This window comes from Pelodiscus sinensis, chromosome 26 (genome assembly GCF_049634645.1).
Source record: "Pelodiscus sinensis isolate JC-2024 chromosome 26, ASM4963464v1, whole genome shotgun sequence".
NCBI classification, from domain to species: domain Eukaryota; kingdom Metazoa; phylum Chordata; order Testudines; family Trionychidae; genus Pelodiscus; species Pelodiscus sinensis.
Window position 1 is genome coordinate 20,134,475 of NC_134736.1, and position 19,454 is coordinate 20,153,928.

Genomic DNA, 19,454 nt, shown 5'->3' on the forward strand with positions numbered 1-19,454 from the left:
GCGCCCCCGGGGCCGGGGCCGGCCATGCGCCCGGGGCTGGCACCTGCCGCATGCCCGGGGGCGGGGCCAGCCCAGATTGCTCCACGGGCTCACGTAAAGGGCCCGGCGGGCGCCATGGTGCCCGCGGGCACTGGGTTGGGGACCACGGGTCTAGAACATCCCTGATAGACATTTATCTAACCTGCTCTTAACTATCTCCAGAGATGAGGATTCCACAACCTCCCTGGGCAACTTATTCTAGCGTTTAACTATCCTGACAGTTAGGAACTTTTTCCTAATGTCCAGCCTAAACCTCCCTTGCTGCAGTTTAAGCCCATTGCTTCTTGTTCTATCCCCAGAGGCCAAGATGAACAAGTTTTCTCCCTCCTCCTTATGACACCCTTTTAGATACCTGAAAACTGCTATCCTGGTTTTATATAGCTAAGCAGGGCTCAAATTTCACTGTATAAACTGGGCTCCAAAAGAAAGCTCTTTGGGAAGCAGCCCCAAGACACAGTTCCAAGCCCACAGCAGCTGAACCTTGACTCTGTGCTTTGATAAAATGCAGGCTCAGCAGTGCCCCAAATGGACCTGATCCAGACTGGCCATTCAGAAATGCTCCTCTGCTTTATTGGGAGGGCTGAGCATTGTATGCTTAGTGCGTGCCGTCTGTTCTGGGGGACGGTTCATAAACAGAGATTAAGGAGGATATTACTGTGTAAGGTGCTTTCACTGACAAAAGACCCTAAAAACCCATAGAGTGTAAGGTTATGCCTGAGCCCAAAGATGGGTAACAGTGGGTGCCCCCAGAGTGTCTGAATGACAGAATTGTGTCCGCATAACAGTTCTAGGAGCTTAGTCAGTAATTTCTAGCAGTTCAGTGGCTTGTGTAAAACTTCTGTGGCACCCATGTACTATTTGCACATTAATTTATGTATATTTAATTTAAATGATTTTACAAGAGTATAGATCTTTATCATTTACCTTGGATTGTTATGATTTTAAAATTTTGAAATTACTTATTTTTTAAAAAAAACTTGCTTTAAAAGTCCAAGTTTAAATTCAAGTGTTTATTTAAGTTATTAAAAAATCAAATCCTATTTTCATCCACCCTGAGTGTTGGATGTTTTCATTAGCCCCTCATTGCCAAAGGAAAACAGCCCTTTGAGGGGTGAAATTCCTCGATGTCCTTTCCTGTGTCTCTCTCCCTCACTCTTGTTGCACCCTTCCCCCCCAGCAATTTCCTCTTTTTGGGAGACTAAGATATGGCAAGCCTGCTCCAGGGGCCTGCTGAATCTCCCCCACTTCAGGAAGGCAACCTCTCGACAGCCGCACTATGTTGGGTTACCTCCGGGATCCCTGAAGAGCTATTCCATGTCTTCTTAACCCCTTATTTCAAAATAACAGGCGCACTATTCCAAGGTCCTTGTAACCCTCATTCCACAAAGGCTAAGGGACATTCCAGAATAACGCTTTACTTAGAAATCAGATTGAAATAAGCTATGTGATTTGCTTAGCTCAAATTGCTTAGCTTGTTCCCAGTTAAGGGTGCTATGTAGACACACCCTTGAGAGCAAGATGCCAGTTTCTGCTTTGATTCACCCAGGAAATAATTTTCCCTTCCCCCTTGTAAGTATGAGGCACAACAGAATTCATCTCCCTTCCCCTCCCCATTGCTTTCTGTTTTCCAAACACCAGAAGTCATTTTGTGACGATTTCCCTCTGACATCTCTGAGAACAGTGAGAGCCCACTTGTGGAATGAAACACAATTGCACAAGAAGCAAGTCCTGTTTTTGTTTCGAATGTATTTGGGGCTTTAATGGGGTAAGAAAAGCTCCATCTGCCCCGGGACAAACAGGACACAGGGCGGGAGGGGCTGTCAGCGAGGAGCCATTTTTGAAGGGAAACTAACCCACCTCTTTGGTCCCGCTGAGCGGTTTGATGATCTTCGGGGGCTTGTACCGCCCAGGGATGCTGTAGGGGGCTCAGTTCCCTGCCACAGCGTGTCCCCCGGTTTCTCCTGGTCCTGGCTCAAAGGCACCGCGGCGCGTTCCCCTCTTGGAGAAAGGAGGGTTTCATTTTCTGCGGTACCCGGCTCCCCCTGATCTCGCATTGCTGGAGTAGCATCAGCCCCGGGGCAGCGCGTTCGACCCCGCTCGCCCGCACCAGGCTCGGATCGGCGCCCACCCCGCCGTGGGGGAGGCAGCGGAGGCCGAGCCCCCGGGCGCTCTGTGCCTCACCCCCTCCCTTCTCCCTCTGCCTGTGGGGCTGCCCCCCTGGCCACGCCCTCCCAAGTGGAGCTCCGCTCCCGGCAGCTCGGGCCCAGCCCCGGGGAGAGCAACCCCCCCCATTATTCTGGGGTCCGCGTGAGCCCCGCCCCCAAAACGCGCCCCCCTGCCCTTCCCCAGCCCCCTGCGCATCTTCCAGCCCCAGTTCCTCCCCTGCCCCCCGTAGCGCCCCGCAGCCCGGACCTGGGTCCCACTCCCACCCCCGAGCCCGGATTCTCACCAGCCCCTCGCAGCACGGAGCGAACCCCCGGACCCAGCCCGAGGGCGGCTGACGCGGAGGCGAGTCCCACCCCCGTGTCCTGCCAGCCCGGGATTGGTGCGATCCTGCGCTGCGGGGCGGGGCTCCAGGCTGTGCCCCCGGGGCGGTACAGGTGGGGGGGGGGGGAACACGGTTTAAGAGAACTAGACACATTCTTGGGGGTTCAGTCCATCCACAGGCGCGTGCAGCATTCAGCAGGGGGTGCACCCAGAGAATCTTTTAAAGTGCACTTTGACCCCCATTAGCCGGGCCTCGAGGTAACACTCTGGGGGAAGAGGGATACAGGACCAGAATTCAAAGGTCTCATGTGACTCCCCTCTAAAGACTTTTCCCACCATCCTCCTACCAATAGGGTTGCCAGGTGTCCAGGATTGGACCAGACAGTCCGGTATTTGCTCTGTCTGGTAAAAAAAAAATCGGAAAATACCAAACACTTGCAAGGTCTGCTATTTTCTGATTTTTCCAGCTGCGCACCACGGGGAGCGGCTGGGGTCCCAGCTGGGAGACGGGCCGCGATTGCTTCCAGGAGCCCTGGGTTGGTTGAGTGTGAGGAGGCGGGGAAGTGGGGGTGAGGAGGAGTGTGAGGAGCAGGGCGGCACCTCCTCCTCGCTCGTGCATCCCAACCAGCCTCACGGCTCCTGACCCTCCCCCCAGCTCTGCTTCCCGCTGGCCCGTTCCTCTTCCTGATCTCCCGTGGCCAGCACCGTGGCCCCGGACCCCACCAGCTCTGCTTCCTGCTCCCCCTTCCTCCCAGCCAGCCCTGCAGCCCCCAATCCCCCACCTCCAGCTCTGCTTCCCACTGGCCAGTTCCTCTTCCCGATCTCCCCCAGCCAGCACCGCTGCACACACCCTGCCAGCTCTGCTTTCTGCCCCCCAACTTCATCCCGGCAGCCCCGCTCCCCTCCTGGCCAGTCCCCCTCCCCTGATATCCCACAGCCAGCCCCTTTCCGCCCAACCCCTCCCCCACAACTAGCCCTGCTTCCCGTTGCCCCCCCACATCCCCCAGACAGCCCCGTTGCCCCCCCCCCCCCCGTTAGCTGTTTCCAGCCCCTCCCCTTCCCAGCCAGCACCACTCCCCTTTGTTTCCCTTCCTGGCCAAAGGTGCAATCCCCTGGTCCTTAGGACACAAGACTCAAGACAGGACAGATGCATTTATCTCCACAGTGAGTCATGACCAACCTTTCCCTTCCTCAGCCAAGCCGTGTTGCAGAGCCCAGGGAAACTGAGGCACATACACACAGAGAGTTATTACAGAACAGCACAGGACAGTAGAATCACATACAGCACCACAAGGCAACAGAGTGAACACAGACCCCCACAACGTCACAACTTCCCTTCAGACATCACAGGCGGACATGGCAAGAATCCGCACTGAGCCCCCAAGGCTGGGAACCACATTCCCTGGAGGGAGGGGGGATCTAGAAAGCTCTCAGGGGTGCAGGTGGGTAAACAGGCCGACACCGTGACATATTACAATGGGCTAAATCATCCTGCATTGGGCGGGGCAGGGACAGGGGCATCCAGAGGCCCCAAACTGTGGCTGGATGCAGGAAAACCCACAAAAAGTCTCTGCCTCACAGGATATTTTGCAAAGACAAGAAGAGGCAGCGAACAGCCTGGCAGAGGAGGGGAGACAGGAACTCAGGCTGGGAGGGAGAAGGGACTGAACAGAGGGGAGGCAGAGATGACTCTGGGGTCCCCACTGTGTGTGTGGGGGGGGAGGGGAGGACAGGGCTGAGGTTTCCATGCCCATGAGCAGGACAGCAGAGATTTCTCCCTGCCCGCTCCTCTTGTGAATGTCGGGGGAGATTTCACTGGGGGTCGAGGTACCGGGAATTCCCCAGCTCCCCTGAGAGCGGCAGCTCCCCACAACCATGGCCCCCAACCCCACTTACTGTCCATGTTCTCCTGGGCGCTGGGGGCTGCAGGGAGCGTCTGACCCCCTGGCTCAGCTCTGGCTCAGGGCAGCAGGAATCGAGCCAGGTGTGGCTCCCCCTCGGCCTGCGGCTGGACAGGACACAGCAGGGAGCAGTGATCCCGTCGCCCATCACAGCCTGGCCCTGTGAGCTGGGCCCAATGTGGGAGGGTGCAGGGGAAGCCCCTCAGCAGCCATGGAGAGAAGCCAGGGGGGAGGGCAAATTGCCCATGAGCCTCGTACACCCTGTACCACCGGGTCTGGGGGGGGGAGGGGGGCTCTGTGTGTGGGGCACAGACTGGCAGTCAGCAACATGGGATAGGTGCTGGAACGATGGGCTCTCTAAGGCCCAGACTGGCAGTTAGTCAGGGATGTGGGGCAGTGGCTGGCAGAGGGGGCTCTGTGTGTGGGGCACAGACTGGCAGTTTTTCAGGTACATGGGGAGGCTGATGACTGATAATAGGAGACTAGCTGGTCTCATGGGGGTGTCTGGGTGGGGAAGTTTCTAGGCTGCGGGAGACGGGGGTGGGGTTTGGACGGGGGGCACAGGCAGTGCTGGGCTGTGTGTGCACTGGTGACACAGGATGCAGAGTTAACGGGTAGAAAATCTTCACCCCTGGCCTGTGTTTCGGGGGCAGCTGGACCAGCCGACGTGGTTAATGGTGCTTCCTTTGAGCATCCCCCCGGGAGCAGGTCGGGGCTGTTGTGTTCACTAGTCTGATGATGATGATGGAGGAAATGTTGCCGTTCAGCTGAGTGTGAGCAAAAGCAACACACACACCCAGGAGAAACCACGTCCTAGTTCCAGTGCCCAGTGCACCCCTCACATCCCTCTTCTAGCCTCTAGGCCTGGTGCTGCTGGGAACCTCTCCTGGGACCCCCCTCTCTGCCCCTGTGCAGAGTCCTAGAATCACTGGGCTGGAAGGGCCCTGAGGAGTCAGCTCGTCCTGTTCCTGCTCAGAGCAGGGCCCAGCCCAACTCACTCACCCCAGCCAGGCCTGTGTCAGGTCTGGCCTTAAAATCCTCTCAGGACAGAGATTCCCCCCTTCCCCAGGCCTCCCGCTCCAGCGTTTCACCAGCCTCAGTGAAATCGTTTCCCCTAATACCCACCCCAGAGCTCCCCAGCTGCAACTCGAGACAGTCGCTCCTTGGGATCCCCTCTGGCCATGGAGAGACCCTCTTAGGCCTCTGCCTGGCCTGCATCCTCTGCCTCACCCACCCCCAGCACAACCGGCTGTGAGCCCCAGGCCGGACCTTCCTCCTCAGCCCTCGCTCTGGTCACACAACAAATGGCCTGGGAGCACTTTACAGACCAATAAAACATGCAGGTGGGATCATGAGCTTTGGCGGGCTCAGCCCCCTGCTTCAGATGACCGGGGGCTGGGGGGGCATCAACCCTGCCCGGAGAATCAGCCCCCCAGTCCTGCTGGGCCTGCCCCCCGAGGGTGCGGAGTAGAAAAGCCTCTGGAGCCGCTCAGGCCGGGCCGACTGCAGGAGGAGGAGGATGCGCAGGGAGCTCCGGGCCCAGGGGCGCCGAGGGGGCAGGAGCCTCCAGCAGCAGCCGTGGCCAGGGAGGCCCTCGGACGGGCCGTGCCCACAGGCCGTGTGAGGGGAGAGACGCCAGGGCTGCTAGGAAGGGGCCCAGGGCGGGGATTGTTCCTGGGGGCTCAGCGTGTGGCGGTCGGAGTCCCTGCTCCTCGGCCAGCAGGGCCCAGGGCTTGGGCCCAGGGACACGGGGGCTCAGGCGACGGGGCGGGAATGGGAGTGTTTGTGCTGCCAGCTCCCATCGGCGGCCCTTGGACTGACATGGGTGGGAGGAATTGGACCGGCTGCCCCGCGCTCCGCATAGGGAAACGTGGGCTCCCCAGTGCTGAGCTGCTCAGACAATTCTTTCCCCGCCGTGTGGCTGGGGGCTCCGGCCAGAACACGCCTGCTCCGACTGACCCCGTGTTGGGGGGGGAAGGGCTTGTCAAGGGGTCAGATGTGCAGAGCCCGTAGGGGTTGGGTGGATGCGGCTGCCTCCCTCTGCAGAGACCAAGTCGTGCAATGGGGGATTCTCCATCCCTTGCCATCACTGAGCCGTGATGTGAGGGCGTCAGTAACAGCCAGGGCAAGTGGGGCTGGAGGGCAAGTGGGGCTGGGGCCGGAGGGGTGGGGGAGGTTTTGAGGCCTGCAAGGTGCAGGGGGTCAGACCAGATGCTCATGATGGTACCTTCGGCCGTTCAAGTCTGAGCCCATGAGACCGGCCTCTGGGCTGCTCTGGGACTCCTGACCCCAGCTCTGACCCACAGCCCCTGCTCTGACTCCTAGGCATGACTGCTCCAGCCAGGAGTCTGGGAGGGCTTTGCATGGGGAGGGGGCTGTGCCTGTGGGCTGCATCCCAGTGAGGGGCTCTGCTGGCACCGCTCTGCCCCACAGGCCCTGGGGTGTAGCCGCCCCCTCGGCTGTCATGGGAAAAGTGTTTCAAGTCCTTCGGTTTGCAGGGAATGGCTGAGACCCACCCGCGCGTGCGCTTAAGGCCCAGAAATCAAAGCTCATACAATCCATTATTGGTTGATTTCTCTTCAATCTCTTTATTTTAAACCAGTCTCACAATTTTTTTACTTGGCTCCTGCTGTTGCTACCCCTGAGGTGGGTGGAGATTTTGGCGTTGAAGGAGCATCTCTCGGACACCACGAATCACTTCTCCTCTTCCCGGCAATGCAGGAGAAGGCAGCAGGGACTCCAGAGTCAGCGGGAGGCTGGATACATCTGGGCTGGCCCCAGTGGCCAGCAGACACAGAGTTTTGGGCCTGGCTGAGCAGCAGGTTTCTTTTCACACCCGTCTGTTGCCAGGAGTCTCTGGCCACTCCTTGCCGTGGGTGCTGCCGTGTGAGCCCTGCCCTGGCCCTGGGCGTTCCTGGCCAGGCCCTCCCTTTGCTCCTCCACTCTCCATCCAGGCAGATCTCTGAGTTGGGGAAACCTCCCCTGAGAACCTGCCGCCTCCTCCGTGGAAGTGGTGGGAAAGGGGCTGCCGGGAACTCCTGGCCGTGGGGGCCCTCGGGGTCGTAGAGGAATCCCCTAGTGCAGCGTTTCTCCCCCTGGGGGTCCCTGCCCAGAAGGGGGCGGCAAGGCGAGGGCAGGAGGGTCGCTCACGGGGGCACCGGACGTTTGGGCTTTCCCAGCCGTGGCCTCGTGTTCAGTCCCCAGGTCCCCATCCCGGCGGAGTTTGGAAATAAGAAGAAATGTCCCTGATCTCTCCTGGCCTCCCCAGCTGGGCGGCTGGAGGGGCAGCTGCTCTCTGCCCCCAACCTGGCCAGCAGCGGCGCAGACGGACGGGTGGCAACGGCATCGCTGCCTCCACTTCTCCTGTGCTGCTGCTGCTGCTGGCACTGACCCCACAGCTGGGATCCCGCTCGCTCTGGCCACCCAGCTTGGAAGGGAGCGATGCCCCCAGCAGGGGGAAGAGGGAAGGATGCAATGGCAGCCACTCCCCCTTCCTTCTGCGCTGCTGCTGGGAGCGGAGCTGCCCTCCGAGCTGGGCACCTCCCCTGTGGCCCCTGCTCTGTGGTCCCCCAGCGGAGAAGGCAGCCCTGCCAGCAGCAGTGCGGAAGGAACGGTGGCAACAACATGCCAGGCCACCCTGCCTCTGCGCTGCTGCTGGGGTGGCGTTGACTTCTGAGCTGGGGGACCCGTCAGTGACCACCCCTCATTCGCTGCTAGTGGGGCCCCCTCCGATCTGGGCCCCACAACAGCAGCCGCTGCTCTGCTCCCGCCCAGGACCAAAGGCAGCGCCACCGCCTGCAGCGGCACAGAAGGAAGGGCTGAGATACCAGACCAGGCCTCCCTTCCTCCTGCGCTGCTGCTGGCGCTGACTTTGCAGCTGGGAGTCCTGCCAGCATGGGCCACTCGCAGGCCACTCAGGGTGTGTCTAGACTACAGGGTGCTGTCGACAAAAGTGGACTTTTGTCGACACAATTATACCTGCGTCTACACTGCTGCTGAGTTCTGTTGACTCCGCTGTTTTGTCGACAGCTGTAAACCTCATTCTACGAGGAATAACGCCTTTTGTCGAGAGAGTTCTGTCGCCAGAAGGCGCTATTGCATCTCCACTGCCCTTTGCGTCTACACTGTCATGTTGACAAAGCGGCTTGCTCTGTCTGCAGAACTGGACGTAGTCTAGATGCTCTTTGTTGACAGAAGCTTTGTCCACGGTATCTGTCGACAAAACTTCTGTGGACAAAAGCCTGTCGTCTAGACGTAGCGTCAGTGTGGCAGGCAGGGCTGCCCCCAGCAGTGGCACGGAAGGGAGGGTGGCTCTGCTGGGTCAGGCGGCCTTGTGCACATGGTGCCTGCGCTCTCTAGCTGCCCAGCTGAGAAGTGAGAGGCACGGCCAGCAGCGGCACAGCAGGGAGGGTGGCGATACCAGACCAGCTCCCCTCCCTCCTGCGTTGCTGCTGGCGGTGGAGTTGCCATCCAGGTTGGGCACCTGACCCCTTATAACTTCCTCAGCCTCCCCATTAGTAGGCAGAGCCGCTACCCGCAGCAGTGCAGAGGGAAGGGAGGCACCGCCACACCAGGCCGCCCTCCCTTCTGCGCTGCTGTGACGGCGCGTTGGGGGTCCCCCGTCTCCTGCACCCCGAAATGGCACAAACAGACTGCACCAGCCAGTGGAATTGAGGGTGGTTTATTGCTCCTCCAGCACAGCGCAGCACAGATGTAATCTGGTTACAGGAACTGGGCTAGGATGCCTCAGGCCCCCTTGAGATGGGGGAGACTGGGCCCCTAAACTCCAGCCCCTTCCCCTAGGCTCTCCTCCATGCCCTCCGACAGCCAGCAACCCACTCCCTCACTTCCAGCCCTGCCCCCCAGCCAAGCCAGCATTCCACCTTACTTTGTTCCTCTCCATGGGGGGTGTCTGGCCACTGGTTTGCATAGTGACTCATCCTGTTTTGCTGGGTCGTGGTACCCACGGCAGCCAGTGGGGGTTCCCCCAGAGCCAGCAGCATAGAAACCAGCCAGGTACCCCCACTACGTCACAGTTCTTCCCCCTCCGAGAGCGAACTGAGCAGGGTCACTCCGCTCGTGACCTAGGGAAGTTCGGGTCCTCTGCGTGGGAACCCGCCCTGGGGACATGGGTGCTCCCCTTCTCTCGGGCCGGCCGCGGCGAGGCCCCACATGAATTGGCTTCCCTCTGTCCACTCGCCGCCCCGCTCCAGGGCGACTGGCCCAGGCCTGTCCTCGGGGGTCACACCCACCCTTCCGCTGGCCTTGATCTCTGGCCAGGGTCTCTCGGGCTGGGGCCATGAGCCCAGTGAGCCTTCTCTGGACAACCAGGGCGGCTTCCACCCCCGATGCTCCATCCAGGGAGGACTTCCCCTCCCATAACTCTCTCAGCAAGCCCAGAGGGTCTATCTGGGGTAGAGACCCCCAAGCCGCTTTCCTCCTGTCTTGGGCCTTCCCGCCCCTCTGGCAGGAGTCACAGGACCGGCAGTACCGCTGCACGGCTGTAAAGATTCCCGGCCAATAGAAGTGCTGGAGCAGCTTCAGCCGGGTGCTCCGGATCCCCTGGTGGCCCCCAACGGGGACATCGTGGGCCAAATACAGCAGCTTGAGGCGATACTTTCGGGGGACGACCAGCTGCCGCTGGACCCCCCATGCCCTCGCCTTCCTGGGGGGGAGCCACTCACGGAACAGGAGCCCACGCTCCCGCAGGAATCTCTCCTGGCCACCTCTCCCACGGGGCTGAGCTTCATGGAGGCCAGCCTGGTCCCTCAGCCTCTGCAAAGAGGGGTCTGCCTGCACCTCAGCCTGGAATTCAGCTGCTGAGGCAGGGATCGGGACCTGTCCCCCACCTCTGCCTAGGTCCGGAGTCCCAGCCTGGCTGGACCCCGTGTCCACTGGGATGGGACCCTGAGGACGCTGCCAGGAGTCCTTCCCTGGACCCATGTTGTCAGCCCCCCGCTGGCTCTGGCTCCGGGTAGTGACTAGAGCCCGCTGGGATTCATGGGGCCACTCCTCTAGGTCATTCCCCATCAGCACCTCGGTGGGCAAGTGCGGGTGCACCCCCACTTCCTTGAGGCCTTCCTTCGCCCCCCATTTCAGATGCACCCGGGCTACAGGCACCTTAAACGGGGACCCATCTATGCCCTTCAGGGTCAGCTGGGTGTGGGGTAGTATCCGCTCTGGGGCCACTATGTCGGATCGCGCCAGAGTCACCTCCGCCCCCGTGTCCCAGAAGCCCGTCACCTTCCTACCATCCACCTCCAGGGGTATGAGGCACTCGCTCCGCAGGGGCCGTCCTGCCCCCACCCGGTACACAGAGAAATCCGCCTCCTGAGAATCAGACCTCCCAGGGGAGGTGCACTGAGCATCCTTCCCCTCTCTCTGAGCTGAGGTTTGCCGGCCAGCCCCTGCCTCTGGGGCAGCCTGCCCTTCCTCCCGCCCCAGCCAGTTAACCCTGGAAAGTCCCCGGTCCTGGGACCTGGTGCACTGAGCCCTCTTGTGGCCTTTTTGCCCACAGCGATGGCAAGTTAGGCTTTGGGCTGTCTCTGTCCAGGCCCTGGCTGGTTCTCTGGGGCGCAGACGACCTGTTCCTTGGTCTCGCCCCGTAGTTGACTCCCTCCGTCGCTCAGCCGAGATCCGGTCTCTGCGCGGTTCCCTCTCTCTCCGGGACTCCCGTTCACACCCGGACCGGCTCTCCGTGAACTCATCCGCCAGTCTCCCGGCCTCCTGGGGGTTCTCTGGTCTCCGGTCCTTGAGCCACAGCCTCAGTTTGGGTGGGCACGCTTCATAGAACTGCTCCATCATGACCAGCTTGAGCAGCTCCTCTGCGGTCTGGGCTCCGACTCCAGACACCCACTTGCGGCAGTATTGCGCCAGGCGGGAGGCCAGGTCCACATAGGTCTCCCGTGGCCCTTTCTGTACCCCCCGGAACTTCTTCCTGTACATCTCGGGGGTCAGCCCGAACTTGTGCAGCAGGGCCTCCTTGACTCGGTTGTAATCCCCTGGCTGTAGGTCCTCCAGCTGACTGAGCACTCCGGCCGCCTCCTGGCTCAGTGCGGGGATGAGCTCCTGCAGCCAGTCAGCTGGGGGAACCCGTTGCAGTCCACAGGCCCTCTCAAAGGTACTGAGGAACCCGTCTATGTCACCCACGTCCTTCAATTGGGCCACCACGGGCCTCTCCAAGCATCTGGCAGTCCTGGGACCCTGGGGCCCATCCGCACTTGGCGCAGCCGGTGCCCCGCCGGTTCTCCGCTCTGCCATGGCCAGCTCATGCTGCCGCTGCCTCTCTCGATCTTGGCGCTCCCTCTCTCGGTCCTGGCGGTCCTTCTCTCGGTCCTCTACTTCCAATTCCCTGATCCGCAGCTGGATCTCCAGGCGCCGCAGCTCCGCTGGGCTGTCCCCTGCCCTAGATGGGCTACGGCTTGCAGGCCTCCCGGGAGACGCTGTCTCATCTCTCCGTTGGGTTCCAGCGCTCCTCCCCCTCTCTGAGCCTGACACACTCTCAGGGGGGGTCTGGCTGCTTCCCCTGGGGACAAGATCCTGGCCCTGTGGCTGGTCATTATCTTCCAGCTGGGCAATCAGCTGGGCCTTGGTTGCTTTCTGCACAGGCAAGCCCCTCTCTCTGCACAGCCCCACCAGCTCTGCCTTCAAGAGTCGGGCGTAGGCCATCTGCCCGCTGGGCCCCTCGGTGCAGACTCACCAGTCTAGTGCTGCAGCGCCCCACGATTCCCAGGAACCGCTTCGCTCTGTCTCCAGCACGCCTGGCTCCAGGGCTCTTGCTTCTACTGCGCCTTGTCGCTTGCCGCTGGAAGCTCCATCCACGGGGTGCAGTGGATCCCACTCCTGACACCAGTGTGACGGCGCGTTGGGGGTCCCCCGTCTCCTGCACCCCGAAATGGCACAAACAGACTGCACCAGCCAGTGGAATTGAGGGTGGTTTATTGCTCCTCCAGCACAGCGCAGCACAGATGTAATCTGGTTACAGGAACTGGGCTAGGATGCCTCAGGCCCCCTTGAGATGGGGGAGACTGGGCCCCTAAACTCCAGCCCCTTCCCCTAGGCTCTCCTCCATGCCCTCCGACAGCCAGCAACCCACTCCCTCACTTCCAGCCCTGCCCCCCAGCCAAGCCAGCATTCCACCTTACTTTGTTCCTCTCCATGGGGGGTGTCTGGCCACTGGTTTGCATAGTGACTCATCCTGTTTTGCTGGGTCGTGGTACCCACGGCAGCCAGTGGGGGTTCCCCCAGAGCCAGCAGCATAGAAACCAGCCAGGTACCCCCACTACGTCACAGCTGCTGGTGGTGCTGGCGCTGCCTGCTCATGGGAAAAGGTGTGAAAAGGGGGTTCTCCAAAGGAGCAGCGCCGCATGGACCTCGGGGATGCCAGGGGTCTGAGTCCCCCGCTGACTCCAGGCTCCATGCAGGTGCTTCCACTCAGAAATGCACAAGAGCCTCCAGGATCCTGAGCCTTTCAAAGCAGAAGGACCCTCGTAAAGCCGAGTCAGTCCATCGACTCCTAAACTTGTCCATGAATCGTTATTTAACATCCTTACCCAGCAGCAGCGGCGCGGAAGGCAGGGAGGCAAAGCTGCAGCAGCCCACCTGCCTTCTGCACTGTTACCGGAGACAGCACAGACTGTCCAGCTGCCCGGCGGGAGTGGCGGCGCTGTTGCCAGCGATGGCAGAGAAGGACAAGGGGAGCACCGTCCAGGGCCCCCCTCCCTGTTTGCTGGGGATGTCAGACCGGGAGTCACTGAACAATCATGTCACTGCATCAAACTGTAGCAATTCCACGATTATTCGATAGTCCCTGGTGCCTGAGTCAGCAATGAGGGGCTGCACCGGCATCCCACACAGCAGACGGAGGCTGCACCGGCATCCCACACAGCAGCCTCTGTGTGACGAGAGCTTGTGCCAGCCCCGGACAGAGGCTGCTCTGCAGCAGCCTCCTCTGGAGCGTGAGAGGCAGGAGCAGGCAGCTCCGCAGAACTGGTGCTCACGGAGAACTAGATTTTAAGTCAGCTCCCCTCGAGCAACCCCCCATCCCCCTCGCCTCTATGTGAGACAGTGAGGGAGGAAAGGGGGCTCCATGGAGCTGGCCTGTGTGGAGAGCCGGCTTAGAAGATAGTTCCCCGAACATCTCATCTCATGTCTGCCCTGCCCCCACGCTGATAGGGAGGCAGCAGTGGAGGGGGATGGGTGAGACGTGGTTCCACAGGAGCTGATACACATGGGGAGCTGTCTTAAAAGCTGCTTCCCGTGTGCACCAGCTCCTGCCTGACTCCCTCACCCTCCATGTTGCTGCATCTCTATGGGTATGTCTACACTAGAAAGTTAGTTCGAACTAACGGACGTTAGTTCGAACTAACTTTCCTATGCGCTACACTAGCGCTTCGCTAGTTCGAATTTGAATCGAACTAGCGGAGCGCTTAGTTCGAACTAGGTAAACCTCATTTTACGAGGACTAACGCCTAGTTCGAACTAGCTAGTTCGAACTAAGGGCTGTGTAGCCCTTTAGTTCGAACTAGTGGGAGGCTAGCCCTCCCCAGGTTTCCCTGGTGGCCACTCTGGCCAACACCAGGGAAACTCTATGCCCCCCTCCCGGCCCCGGACCCCTTAAAGGGGCACGGGCTGGCTACGGTGCCCGTGCCAGGTGCAAGCCTGCCAGCACCCAGCTAGCAGACCCTGCACCTGGCACGGCACAGAGCCACCCACCCGATGCCCCCCAGCCCACCCCCTCTTGCCGGGACCAGGCTGGCGGCTCCCGGGAGCTTGCCCTGGACCGCAAGAGGCGGGCACCTTCCTGGGCTAGTGCGGACATCGTGGACCTCGTCCACGATCTCCGCACTAGGCACAGGAAAGTGGCCGTCTAGGGCAGGAGAGCTGCCAGCCTGGCCACCCAGGACCAGGTGTGCATGAAAATCAAGGGGGTCCACTGAGACCCCCGACCCTGAGCCCTGAGCTTACAATGGCCGTCCTGGGTCAGACCAAAGGTCCATCTAGCCCAGTAGCCTGTCTGCCCACAGCGGCCAACCCTAGGGACCCTGGAGGGGATGGACCGAAGACAATGACCAAGCCATTTGTCTCGTGCCATCCCTCTCCAGCCTTCCACAAACTTTGGGCAGGGACACCACTCCTACCCCCTGGCTAAGACTACTCCATGGACCCAACCTCCATGACTTGATCTCACTTCCCTTTAAACTCTGTTCTAGTTGTAGCCTTCACAGCCTCCTGCAGCAAGGAGTTCCACAGGTTAACTATTTGCTTTGTCAAGAACAACAACTTTCTCTTACTAGTTTCAAGCCTGCTACCCATTCCTTTCCTTTGGTGTCCTCTAGTCCTTCTTTATGGGAACTCAGGAAGAACTTTTCTGAATGCACCCTCTCCACCCAACCCCTGCTTTTAGAGACCTCTATCCTGTCCCCCCTCTGTCTTCTCTTTTCTAAGCTGAACAGTCCCAGTCTCTGTAGCCTCTCTTCATCTGGGACCTGTTCCCAACCCCTGATCATGTTAGTTGCCCTCCCCTCTCCCAGCCTTTCTCTTCCCCTCTCCCACCTCCTTTTCCCAGTCTCCCCCAGTTTTTTTCAATAAAGACAGAGTCAATGTTGGAAGAAACGTTATCTTTATTTTGTACATCAATAAGAAGGGGGGCTAGGGAAGGGCAAGTGGAAGGAGGTGAGGGAGGAATGGGGTACGAGCCCCCGATGGGGAGGACTGGGCTGGCTCTGCGGGCTTCTGGGGGTGGAAGCTCTCCTGCAGCCCCCCAATTACTCCCTCTCCCCAGATGGCAGCCTGCGGCAAGTGCAGCCGGGCTGATGGCCGAGTGGTGTGATGTGCCCAGTGTGGGCACTCAGGGCACTCCAAGCCAGAACTTCTTTGCAAGCGGGGCACCCCTTAGAACTGTGTGTCCGGGGTGGGGGTCGGGACCCTTTAAGCGCAGCCCTCGGCTAGCCTGAGACAGCATCTCCATGCTCTAAGTCCTCCTTTTATGCCCTGCCGGCACTGCTTCCGGCCATCATTAAGCCCTGTTCAGAGTCCACTCAATGTGGACTTGCTAGTTCGAACTAGCAAAACGCTAGTTCGAACTAGTTTTTAGTTCTAGATGCGTTAGTTCGAACTAGCTTAGTTCGAATTAACTAATTCGAACTAAGTTAGTTCGAACTAGCGCTGTAGTGTAGACGTACCCTATGAGAGGCAGCAGCCCATGGTGCGGGCCAGGCAGCTCCATGGGATCTGGTGCTCATGGGGAGGCAGCTTAAAAGCTGGATCCCCGCAGACACCAGCTCCCACCTTCCCCCCCTCTTGCTGCTTCTGTTCCTGAGGCAGCCGGGGGAGGGGTGTGTGGAGGCGACAGGATTAACCAATAAGCCCAGACGTATCGGTTAATCGTGTAGCCAGCTACACACGTTGACACCCCTAGTTTGTGCTGCTGCTGGTATCGGCGCTGCCCTCTGAGGTAGCCCCTGGCCAGTGGCACCCGCTCTCTGGTCACCCGGTGTGGGAGGCAGGGCTGACACCCGCCGCGGTGCTGAAGGAAGTGCTGCAATCCCGCCCCTCCTGCACTTCCTGCTGCACCGCTCTTGGGGCAGCACTGACGGCCGAGCGGGTGACCAGAGAGTCGTGGCTGCTCCTGGGGCGCCCAGCTCGGAGGACAGGGCCCCCGCCAGCAGTGGTGCAGAAGTAGGAGTGACACAACACGGAGCCACCCTGCTTCTGCGCTGCTGCTGGCAGGGACGCCGTCGTCTAAGCTGGGCCCCTGGCCAGCAGCCACTGCTCTCCAGCCACCCGGGTCAGAAGGCAGCCCCACACCCTGCAGCAGTGCAGAAGGGGAGGAGGCAAGACCTTATCATGCCCCCTTCCCTCTGCGCTGCAGCTGGTGCTGGCGCTGAATTCTGAGCTGGGTGACCTGCCAGGGGCCGCTGCTCTGCAGCCACCCAGATGGAAAGGCAGCCCCCCCACCAGCAGCAGTGCAGAAGGAAGGGTGGCAACACCGGACCTGGCCTCCCTTCCTCCTGTGCTGCTGCTGTCAATGGGGCTGCCCCCAAGCCGGATGGCCAGACAGTAGCCGCTGCTCTCCAGCCACTCAGCTGGGAAAGCCGGGAGAAATCCGACAGTTTTTAATATTTCCAAACATCTGCCCAGAGGAAGATTTGGGGCCTGAAGACGAGGTCATGGCTGGGAAAACCCAGGCGGCCAGTGACCCTGCTCGCGAGCCCCCTCCCCTGGCCCTGGGACCCCCTTTTGGGTGGGGAGCCCCAGCTGGAGAAAGGCTGCACTAGGGGATTCCCCAATGACCCTGGAGACCAACAGGGCCAGGAGTTTCTGGCAGACCCTTTCCCACAACTTCCAGGGAATACGCCGGAACTAGGGCCCCATCGCGTCCCCCTGCAACCTCGCCCATTTCACAGCCAGACCGTGTCCACGCTGCTCCCTGGCACACTCCCGGGGGCTTCCCTGGGAAATTTCCCGGCTCTCCGACCGGCTGGGTCCTGGCCCAAACTAGGATTGTGTGCAGTGGGGGTGGGGGCGTCCCAAGAGTGCCAATTTCACTTCCCAGCAGCCTGTGGGGCAGAGCTTGAGCCGTTCCACCCTCACTTCTCCCTGCCCCTCAGGGTGGCTCTGATCTGCCCCCTCCGCGAGTGCCCGTTTTGGGGCAGGACAACTCCTATCCCATCCCAGCCAGGTCAGGGAGCAGCTGACGCCCCAGGCCCCTCACCACGTGGGGAACTCAGACTCCCCTCGCCATTCCCCCATCCCCTCCTCTCCCCCCGTTGCACGTCTCCTGGCTGTGAAATGGGTGGGGCCCTAGTCAGGTTCCCAGGGACCTTTACCCCCCACAGAGCAGGGGTGGGGAACCTTTGCTGGGTCGGGGCCACTGACCCACAGAGAAATCTATGGGGGGCTGCACACAAGTGATAAACAGCCCCCCTCCCCTCCCCAGCATGGGCCCCCAGTGCAGGGGGGAGCCCCGACCTTCAGGGGCCGGATCCCCGCAAGCCGGGGCTGCATCTGGCTTCTGCGCCTAAGGTTCCCCACCCCTGCCATAGGGATCTGCACTGGATGGGAGTCTCCCTGGGAAGGGCCTGGCCATGCCACGAGAGCCCAGGGCAGGGCTGTGAGGCGCTGTGGTTTCTGTGGCTTCTCTGCCCGGCTCCCAGGCTGAAGGGCACCGGCAGCCCGAGTTCAGGCTCTGGGGGAAGCGGTGCGACAGGGAGGCCCCTTGGTCTGATCCAGCTTCAGCAGGTCCCCGAGGTTCAGCAGGTCCCTCTCTGCCCTGGCCGGCCGGTTTCCTCCTCCGCTGCCCTGGTCCTGTGTGTGACCTCGCCTGGTCCTGGCTGCTGGGCGGGTTGTTCAGTCTTCAGTCTGCACCATGACACTCCCCGTCTCTGGGCTGGAATCTTCTCTGTTGGGTCGCTGGGTCCAGCCCGCGCCTGGTTCTGAGGTGATGGCAACTTCTCCCGCCTCAAAGCCTGTGGCCTCCAAACTCCCCTCTGGAAGAGCTTCCCGTAGGGCAGGGCGGCCTAGTGGCTGGAGTCTGTAACTGGCCCCTTTTCTCAGGGCAGTTTGGCCCAATGGCCAGAGTCAGTAATTGCCCCTTTCCTAAGGTCAGTGTGGCCCAATGGCCAGAGTCAGTAATTGCCCCTTTTCTAAGGGCAGTGTGGCCCAATGGCCAGTGTCAGTACCGTACCCCTTTTCTAAGGGCAGTGTGGCCCAATGGCCAGTGTCAGTACCTTGCCCCTTTTCTAAGGGCAGTGTGGCCCAATGGCCAGAGTCAGCACTTTGCCCCTTTTCTAAGGGCAGTGTGGCCCAATGGCCAGTGTCAGTAATTGCCCCTTTTCTAAGGGCAGTGTGGCCCAACGGCCAGTGTCGGTACCTTGCCCCTTTAGTCAGGGCTGTGCAGCCCAATGGCTACAGTCCATAAGCTGGCCCTGACTCACTGGGCTGTGCAGGTCCCTGTCCAGGGACAGGAGATGGGGGAGGGGAGGTTCTCTCCCCCGCGGGGGGGGGGGGCAGTTCCTCCTTCTCCCCTGGTGCCCGGTCCAGGGCCGGGTCGGGTCCATGGCTCCAGTCCAGGCGTGAGCAGGAAAAGCTCCGACTGATGCTCCTACTCCCGCTGGCAGCTCCTTCTCTGCAGGCAACACCGGCCCTGGAGCCAAGCTGGGGGTGAGGGAGCTCGTGCATCCCCGTGACCGGGCTCCTCCTGTCCCAAGACAGCAAGGGCCTGTCATATGCGGGGCCCGGGACCCAGGGGGCAGTGGGGGCTTGGCCCTGGGCGGCGCCTCTCTAGGGCCCCCAGGGCCAGACCCCTCTGGCCTATCACTGCAGGAGCTGCTACCGCCTCCCCCCCACATGCCAGCTGTTCCCCCAAAGCATCCGGCTGCCCCAGGGCTCCCATTCAGGGTCCCAGGTGTCCAGTGTTCGACCAGACAGTCGTTTTTGTGCCCTCTGCCCGGTGAGAACAGTCAGAACTCACCGGACATGAGCAATGTCGGGACTTTCTGGTTTTCCGGCTGGGCCCCCGTCCAGTCCCGCTGTCCCTCACCTGTTCCCCTCTCCCCCCCATCAGGCCTGCTTCCCACTGGCCGCCCCAACCCCCCTCCCTCCCCCGGCCAGCCCTGCCTCCCTCCTGTCCCGGCCCCCCACCCTCATCTGAGATCAAGTGTGTCCAATATTTTTTTTACTCACCTGGTAACCCTACTCCCATTGCGGGTGGGAGCCTGGGCGGGTCATTTCCACAGGGCCCCCGGCCTGGCATCTGCCGGTGTCTGCTCTAGCGGCCCATTGCCCAGCGGGGTCCCTCACCTCTGGCGCAGCAGCAGTGGGCAGAGGGGTCAGCCCCCTCCCTGGCCGGCCGGCCGGTGTCCTCGGCTGGGCCCCCGAGGGACCGTCCCAGCTGGGCCCCGAGCTCCCTAAGGGGGGCTGTGCTGAGCTGGGATGGAAGGTAGGAGACGGGGCCCATCAGCGTTCTGCTCCCAACCCCCCTGGGTCAGGAGCCCCCCTCCCCACGTCCCCCTGCTGGAGCCACTG

The 19,454-nt window shown here is 61.0% G+C and overlaps 1 pseudogene; it reads right to left on the minus strand.

Annotated features, from left to right (window-relative positions):
- The window catches only part of LOC102463090 (zinc finger protein RFP-like), a 46,352-nt pseudogene extending 27,221 nt beyond the window's left edge, over positions 1-19,131 (minus strand).
- Between the last annotated feature and the right edge of the window lie 323 nt (positions 19,132-19,454).